Source organism: Notechis scutatus, chromosome 1 (assembly GCF_049901735.1).
Source record: "Notechis scutatus isolate UNSWTSFEM ecotype Mainland chromosome 1, rNotScu1.2, whole genome shotgun sequence".
Lineage (NCBI taxonomy): Eukaryota > Metazoa > Chordata > Lepidosauria > Squamata > Elapidae > Notechis > Notechis scutatus.
In genome coordinates, this window is record NC_142009.1 from 28,542,338 (window position 1) to 28,549,777 (window position 7,440).

Genomic DNA, 7,440 nt, shown 5'->3' on the forward strand with positions numbered 1-7,440 from the left:
TACAGGCAGGTAATAGAGGGGTGAAGCAAATGGAGATAACACCTTCTTTGCTTTTTAGAAGGCTACGTATACAGATATGTCCACAACTTGCCTATTGTTCTCTCACTTCTCTTTCCTTCTTGCCTTTATAGTGCCTGTAATATCAGCAAGGAAGGGAAAAAATAGATGGGAAGGGGTAAGAGTGGCAGTCATTCACTGTAAGATCAGGATAGGCCATTCCAAGAATCACAGAGTAAGCAAGAGGGTGAAACCAAACAGTGCTTTATTTTCCATAGCAGCTAACCATGCTTGGGCAAAATCAAATGCAGAAAAAAAGACCAGTACTTCTCCCCCTATTCTTCTTCCACAATTTTCATTCAAAGGTGTGAAGTTGTTAGGGCCAGGATCCGTCAATTTTGTGCACAATGTAAGACTTTCGTTTTTCTCCATTATTTCCCATTTTTAAAAGCACCTAAAATGTTGACATCACTATGGGGAATTTCTGAGGGCTACAAATACAATAATGATAGGCCTCATAAGGCCCCAAGTCACATTCTTTAATAATATAGTTTTGTTGAGGTTCATCATAATATAAAATACAAATGAAAATAAAGATAACAGGCAAATAGGCAAAGAAACAGAAGGGGGAAAGAAGTGTGGGGTGAAGGGGACCAAAAATAAAACAGTAACATCTATACAAAACACAGTTACAACCTCAGCTTTTTACTTTTGCATACAGAGCAAATACTAGTCATACCTGTAACAACAAACTAATATAATCAGCAAAACCCAAAATCAAAATTTCATATATATTTTTCTGTTTTGATCACAAAATCTAGAAGGGTCTCTAAGTAGAAACAAACTGTTCTTAGGTTCTTTTCTTTAATTAAAACAGTTAATTTTGCCCCTCTGCTAGTTCCATCAGCTTTTCCATCTGTTCTTCCATTGTGGGAATTGACCTGGGGCACATTCTGTGCGGCCCTGTTTTTGGTTATAATCACATCAGACCCATTTGTAATATTCAGGGCATCCGGTTCAATTTGCTGCTCTTTTTTTCTACACTTCCTCACCCACACAGAGACTGATTCAGTTAGAACAGCATATAGATATCAAAGAACAGGTGATGTTCCACACAGACATTACAAGAGACCAAGACTTCAAGGCTCTCTATTTAAATTGGCTTTCTAATCTTTTTTTTAAAAAAGTGGAGGGGGGATGGATATGTTCTGAATTTCCTGTGCCATAAATGTATGTCTCGGGAGGGAAGGTTGTCATGTTTGAGCCCTAGCCAACATATCCTATTATAAAAAGGAGCCCAAAGCAACTGTCTGAATCACAAACAGGTCTCAATGCTACAGTGTAGTTCTCTTTAAAACTTGGGGATTTGATAGCATTGGAGTCCAGGCAGAAAGAAAGAAAGAAAGAAAGAAAGAAAGAAAGAAAGAAAGAAAGAAAGAAAGAAAGAAAGAAAGAAAGAAAGAAAGAAAGAAAGAAAAGAAAAGAAAAGAAAAGAAAAGAAAAGAAAAGAAAAGAAAAGAAAAGAAAAGAAAAGAAAAGAAAAGAAAAGAAAGAACACTATTTGCATGCAGATCTTTTCCCTTTCAGATATATAAATCCTTTGCTACTGGAAACTTAACTATTCTTCTGACAATTTGGCAAATCACCATATATTTCATTTGGCACACAGACTTCCTGGCCAGTTTTACCTAATTGAAAAATATCAAGTTTCTCTTTGCAGTCCCAGGAGACAGCACAACACCCAAGTGGTCAGAGTAAGCAGGTGTCTACTTCCAAGAGGATGAGCACCACAGTACCTCTTTCAGGATTTTGTCCTTCATCTCATCTAGACCTCTGAATGAAAGAAGAAAAAACAAAATATGATTAAAATATCAGGATTATCATTCCCTAGTCATGTGTGAAGCTACTTGGACCTACTTCAGCGAAGAGCTGTGTGCCAGGGAGACCATGCCATTCTCTTGGCAAAGCAAGGAGGTAACCCATTGCAGACTGATAAGACTTGGTGTCACTTGGCCTATCTTGACCAGCATTCGCACCAGTTGGAAGGTGTTTCTTCCATATATCACAACTGCCAGTTTAGAGAGGCAGAAAGAAACAATGCAACCACTTTACTCTTGGGAGGGGGCCACCTGGGTTCATGTGGGGGCTTCAGATGAGCCTTCTTCAAAGCAAAGCACGCCTTTGAAGATCTGTGTAATCCTACGCTGGTCCGATTGCAGTGGTGCTTATAATTAATTGATCACAGGCAGTTACAGGTTTCTAATCATGATCAAGTATAGTTGTAGTAGCAAGGTCATTGTTTCCAGAGCACCAATAATTATCAAGCCAAGAGTGCCATCCAGGGGTGGGATGCAAATATTTTTGCTACCGGTTCTTTGTGTATGTGTGTGTGTGTGTGTGTGCGCACCCCACCGTGGTCCATTTTTTTTTGCCTCCTGGGCCTCAGGGAAGTCTCCTGGGCAAAGCAGTAAGACAGTGAGGGGGATCCCGGTACAGCTGATCATTAGAACAGCTGATCGTTGGGATGGGGGAAAAAAGAAATACTGCTTCGGCCAAACCGGTAGCTGTTTTTTTTGTTTTTTTTTACTACTGGTTCAGTTGAACCGGGCCAAACCAGTAGAATCCCACTACTGGTGCCATCCACACACAAGAAAGAAGTATCAACTAGTCTGGGAAAATGTGAAAGTTGGCAGAAGTATAGATATTTTGGAAAAGTGTAGGGAGAGAGACTGGTTCAGTGAGGAACCAGCACACTGTTTGGTGCAGGAGAAAAACAATAAACCCCAAACCCATTGGTTTTTGCATCTCCCACCTTTTTTTAACATTCTCACCAGTCTGATTGAGTTAACACACTCTTGTCAAGTTCTCTATAACAATCCATCCCATCCCTCTCAAACTTATGTCAAATAGCCATCAATTGGCAACCTCCATTTTGTCTGCTGCAGCTTATTTACCCAAGAACCCTGATTTCCGCTGCTTTGCAGGAATTTACTGCCACAATGCTGGAAGGCTGACCAAGCTGAGTCAAGCATTCTCTTCAATGGCTGCCCACAGTGCCCCGTGCCACACTGTATTTGCACAACACTGTAGCTTTTGCAGCAGCATCCCTTGTCTAAAAACTGTAGCAATCATTCTAATTGCAGCAGAAAGAAGCTAGGATAAAGCACAATAGTCACTGATTGATGGTCGTAGCAACAAGTTTGTTTGCTTTAGTAGCACAATTGCTTCTCCATCTGATAGCATCTTGAGTCTAACCTGACCTGTTACTCCATTGCTAAGTTACTCCATTAAGTTTGTCCATTTCATACAGATTATAAGCACTCGGGGAAAAGACTATATGATGACACACTCCGAGATGTAGTCCTGTATGCTGCATATTTATTTCCAAATTTCAAGGATACTTTTTAAAAACTCTAAGAGTTTGTTTGGACTTTTATCATTGATACAGCAAATGGAAACACACACACACACCCCCAAAAAAAACAGCTAACCCCAATATGGGGCCCAGCCTGGAGGGCTCTCAAAACTCTCAGAAGATTAGGAGGGTGAATTAAGCCTCCCAACCCTCTCCATGGTGGTCCAATAGGAGGAGCCAAATGAAACACCAGTTGAGCCAAGAATCCTTTAAAAAGACAAACAGAAGCACCTTCCTTCTTCCAAAAGACTTCATCCGTTCTGATTTTGACTGGGCATTTACCGAGTGCAAATAAGTCCAAAATGATTTGTGATAAATTTGCTGCTTTGCCACTGAACTGTTTCAAGAGTTGAAGGCAGCAGGGACCACTGAAACAAAGAACAACCATTTCTGTGGTTCAAGTGGTAAAGCCAATTAGAAGCTGCTAGCTGGGGTGGGATGGATGGATGGAAGGGGGAACACAGAAATCTATGCCGAGTCAAAACAGGGAGAGGGTGATGCCTGCACAGAGCTGCCTGCTTGGCATGCATCCTCAGCGGAGTTTGAACTGCAGAAACATTCCTCAAAGGAAGATCTAAGTAAAATAAGATCTAAGTAAAATTTTAAAAAGAAAGTGTTACTATAGATGATATTGGTGTGGAAGCCTCTTTCCTGAGATGAGGAAAAACAAAAACACTCAGCTCCTTTTTAGCCCAGGAAAGAGACAATAGGAAAATGAGGAACATGTTTTGAAAGAAGCATTAAAAAGGGATAGAGAGGTGGGGTGGGATTTTTTTTGTCTCTCTCCTCTGTAACTTGGACTTTTAAGATCCAACCAATGACATGCAGATTCAAGGCATCAGATTCAAGGTGGAAAAAGGCAGTGCTTTTTCACTTAATGCATAATTACTTCTAGCACTTGCTGCCACATGATACCCACTCGTAATGGGCTTAGCTGGAAGGGAGAATTGGACATGTGCAATACTACCAAGATAATGTTCCCCTCTGGAGCAGATGCTGGGGGCACAAAGCATTGGGCTCATTGTTGCTTTCATGCCAGGGTTTGGGGAGCATCTGGCTAAAACTCTGTTGGAAAGAATAAACATCCTTGTTGAAACAAGGGTGAGGCTTCTGTCCCAAATGATGAATCAAGAGATCTCTGATCCTTGGCACTGGGAACTCCCACATCCTGCAAATTTAACAACTTCATCAAAGCAATGCACAGGTTCCCTGGGTGTATCTTTCACACAAGCCTTGGTTTTGGAGGAAAGTCCTAGAGTTTGTAGGATTCCTCCAGCAAGACCAGCTGCATTTTTCCCCCAAATGGGGGCTGTAATCTCCCAAATCTACCTCTTTAGTCCTGAATATGTCTATAAAAAGTTATAAAATGTTGTAAAACTAAGAGTGAAGCTAGGACATGGTCCTCACACCACCTATAAGACAGAAATAAGTGATCTCAAAACTCTGAGGCTGCAAGGAGGAAGGTATGAAACATGGACAGAGACCGCAGTAAAGATTGGTCCCCCCCCCCACCCCCAAACCCTTCGTATGCTGATCACTGCTTAAAAGCCTGTCGTCGTAGTTGGTCAAAGAACTTGCAGCACCAATGGTCATGGAGATGTCTAAACAGGGACACCTTCATTTGTATACATTAATGCATCTGTCACATGCATTCGCTTACACGTTTATTCATTAACACACACACACACCACCCCAAGTCAAACCCTCAGACAGGCACGAGTGGAGCTAAGGTGTCTGTGTTGCAAAAATCCGAAATGTCTGCTGTCATCTGGTGGCCGTCCGGATTGCTTACAACCTAGACACGATGGCCCCAAGGTGCACCGAACGCGGAAGAGCCGTCTCTGTTGCAACTTGTCGGATCCTCCCCTTGCTGCTGCTGCCGCCGCCTGGAAGAATGGACTCCTGGAAATCGGGACATTGTTGGGATGTGCGGAGCGAGGGGGGTGAGGAAGCAGCGCCTGGAACGTGTCCCCCCCCAAAAAAAAAAATTAAATAAATCGAAAGCAAAAGAGCGAAGCTTCTTTTAGCTTCATAGGTGAACGGGCTAAGCAAGCAAAGGAAACGCACGGAGGCAGGGTTAACTCGGAGTCTTTCCCGCCTGCCCTGCATGTTAGTAGCGCCTCCTAGAGGTCGCTGGAAAAAAAAAACTTCTCCCGTTCTGCTTATCTGAAGTTTTTCAAGCGGACGGTGAGGGATCACGAGAAAAGTCGAAGTAAATGGCAGCGGGGTGGTGTAAACGCAACACTTTATATTTCTGAGTTTTATGCTCTCTACTACATCCTGCTTTTAGCTTATAGGGCATCATATTCACACGCATTGTGCCTACACTTACGAGTGTCATTAACGTTGCCATCCTGATGATTTTTGTTTCATTTAATTTTTATAGAGATACCCCATTAGTCCGATCATTTATAATCCATCCCGCAGTGAGCATGACCTGGGTGCCACTTTAAGGGTAGAAATGAATAAATACCTTTGCTCTTCCTCAATTTAATCTATAGATAACGTGCTGGCTTGGGCTTTTCAGAATTAATGGTAAGGGCAGCTTATGATGGAGAACTTTACAGACTATCCCACCACTTTATATGTGTCTCTGCCCCTTGGCTAGTGTGGGGGGTGAATACCCCAAGTTTCCCCAGTGACACTGCAGTTCTGATGGCTCAGGGAAGCACAACTACTGGACCCCTTGCTATTTCAGCTGCTTCTTTAAATTCTATGTTTATTAAGTCAGTCAACTGCCTTTCTCAGTCTGACGCCTTCCAGATGTTGCCCTGAAGTCCTCTGAATTACACTGCTTATGTGCAGAGTGCCAGATTGGTGAAATTATTTCTGACAACTCCATCCAGCAATCCATAAGTAGTATTAACATAGTACAGGTGAAGGAAGCACAGTTTAGCTTAGGTTACTTGAAGCATTGATCACCACAAGTGCCTTCATCCCAGGAACTCAGGATCTTTTAGTTTGTCCCATAGAAGGCAGGTATGAATAGCAAAGGGGGGTTCCATTCAATCCATTCAGTTCCAGAAAGCCCCACTCCTCTATTTATAGGCCCATAGAAATAAATGATTCTGCTTCAAGGTGTAAATTGGCATCTTCCTGAGGAAAGAAAACATGTTGGCAAACTTCTGTTCTTCCACTGCTCCCATTCATTGGAATAGGATTTGTGTTAAAGAACACATTGGAGGATCCTGCCCTGAGAAAACTTGACTTCTTCCTGGTATTGCTGCGGCCAACTTTTTTGCACCAACCGCTACGTATGGAGGTACGTATATAATGACTTGTGCTAACACAGAAAGCAAACCAGAATTACTTTGACTCCATTCCTCTGGATAGATGCTAGCCTAGCGGCTACTCTGCAAAGATTAGAAACCCAAGGACTTACCTTTAGGGAGAAGAAAAGAGGAAACACGTGCTAGCCAGTATTGCACTGGAGAGCAGACTTCTGAATCCCTGGATTCCTAAACTCCAGGTGCATCTCCTTAAGAACAAGGTGGGAAATCTACGAAGCAGAAGCAGGCAAACTGAAAAGCAAAATGTGCACAAACACCCTTCTGGGCATCTCTCTCTCTCTTTCTTTCTCTTCTCTGCTGTTTCTTGGCTATGAGTTCAGCTCAAGTTGCCAAGTGAGCATCAGTCGTCTTTCTGCTCTGAAAGCTTAAATGGTCCCAGGAAACCTTCCTGTCCAAATGCAGCAATGTGTTTGCATGAAAGAGGGAGAGAGCATTTCTAGTCTAGTGACGACAGAGGCTGGAAGGAGGAGAGGCTCCCAGCTGGTTTGTCTGTGGATGAGAAGAAGGAGAGAAAGGTTTGGAGCTTGGCCATGGAAGGGTAGATGCAGGGGGAGGCTTCAGGGAAGGGGCAGTTGTCCTTCTGTCTGGCTGCCTAGATTGCCTTCTCATCCTTTGGTGCAAATCCTTCATTCTCTCCCTTCACTTCTGTAAAGATTACTTGCCGATGTGAAACAGGCAGACAAATTTGATTCATTTTCAGTCTACTGGAAGAATGGAGAAGACCAAATGATGGCTTGT

General features: G+C 42.7%; 1 long non-coding RNA gene across 1 annotated transcript; it reads right to left on the reverse strand.

Annotated features, from left to right (window-relative positions):
* Nucleotides 1-8: 8 nt before the first annotated feature.
* LOC148132719 (uncharacterized) lies at nucleotides 9-7,124 on the reverse strand. Its single transcript, XR_015748533.1, has 3 exons — nucleotides 6,795-7,124; nucleotides 1,686-1,830; nucleotides 9-134 (listed from the first exon to the last, which is right to left on the reverse strand). It is a non-coding gene; the product is annotated as an uncharacterized LOC148132719 (long non-coding RNA).
* Nucleotides 7,125-7,440: the final 316 nt, after the last annotated feature.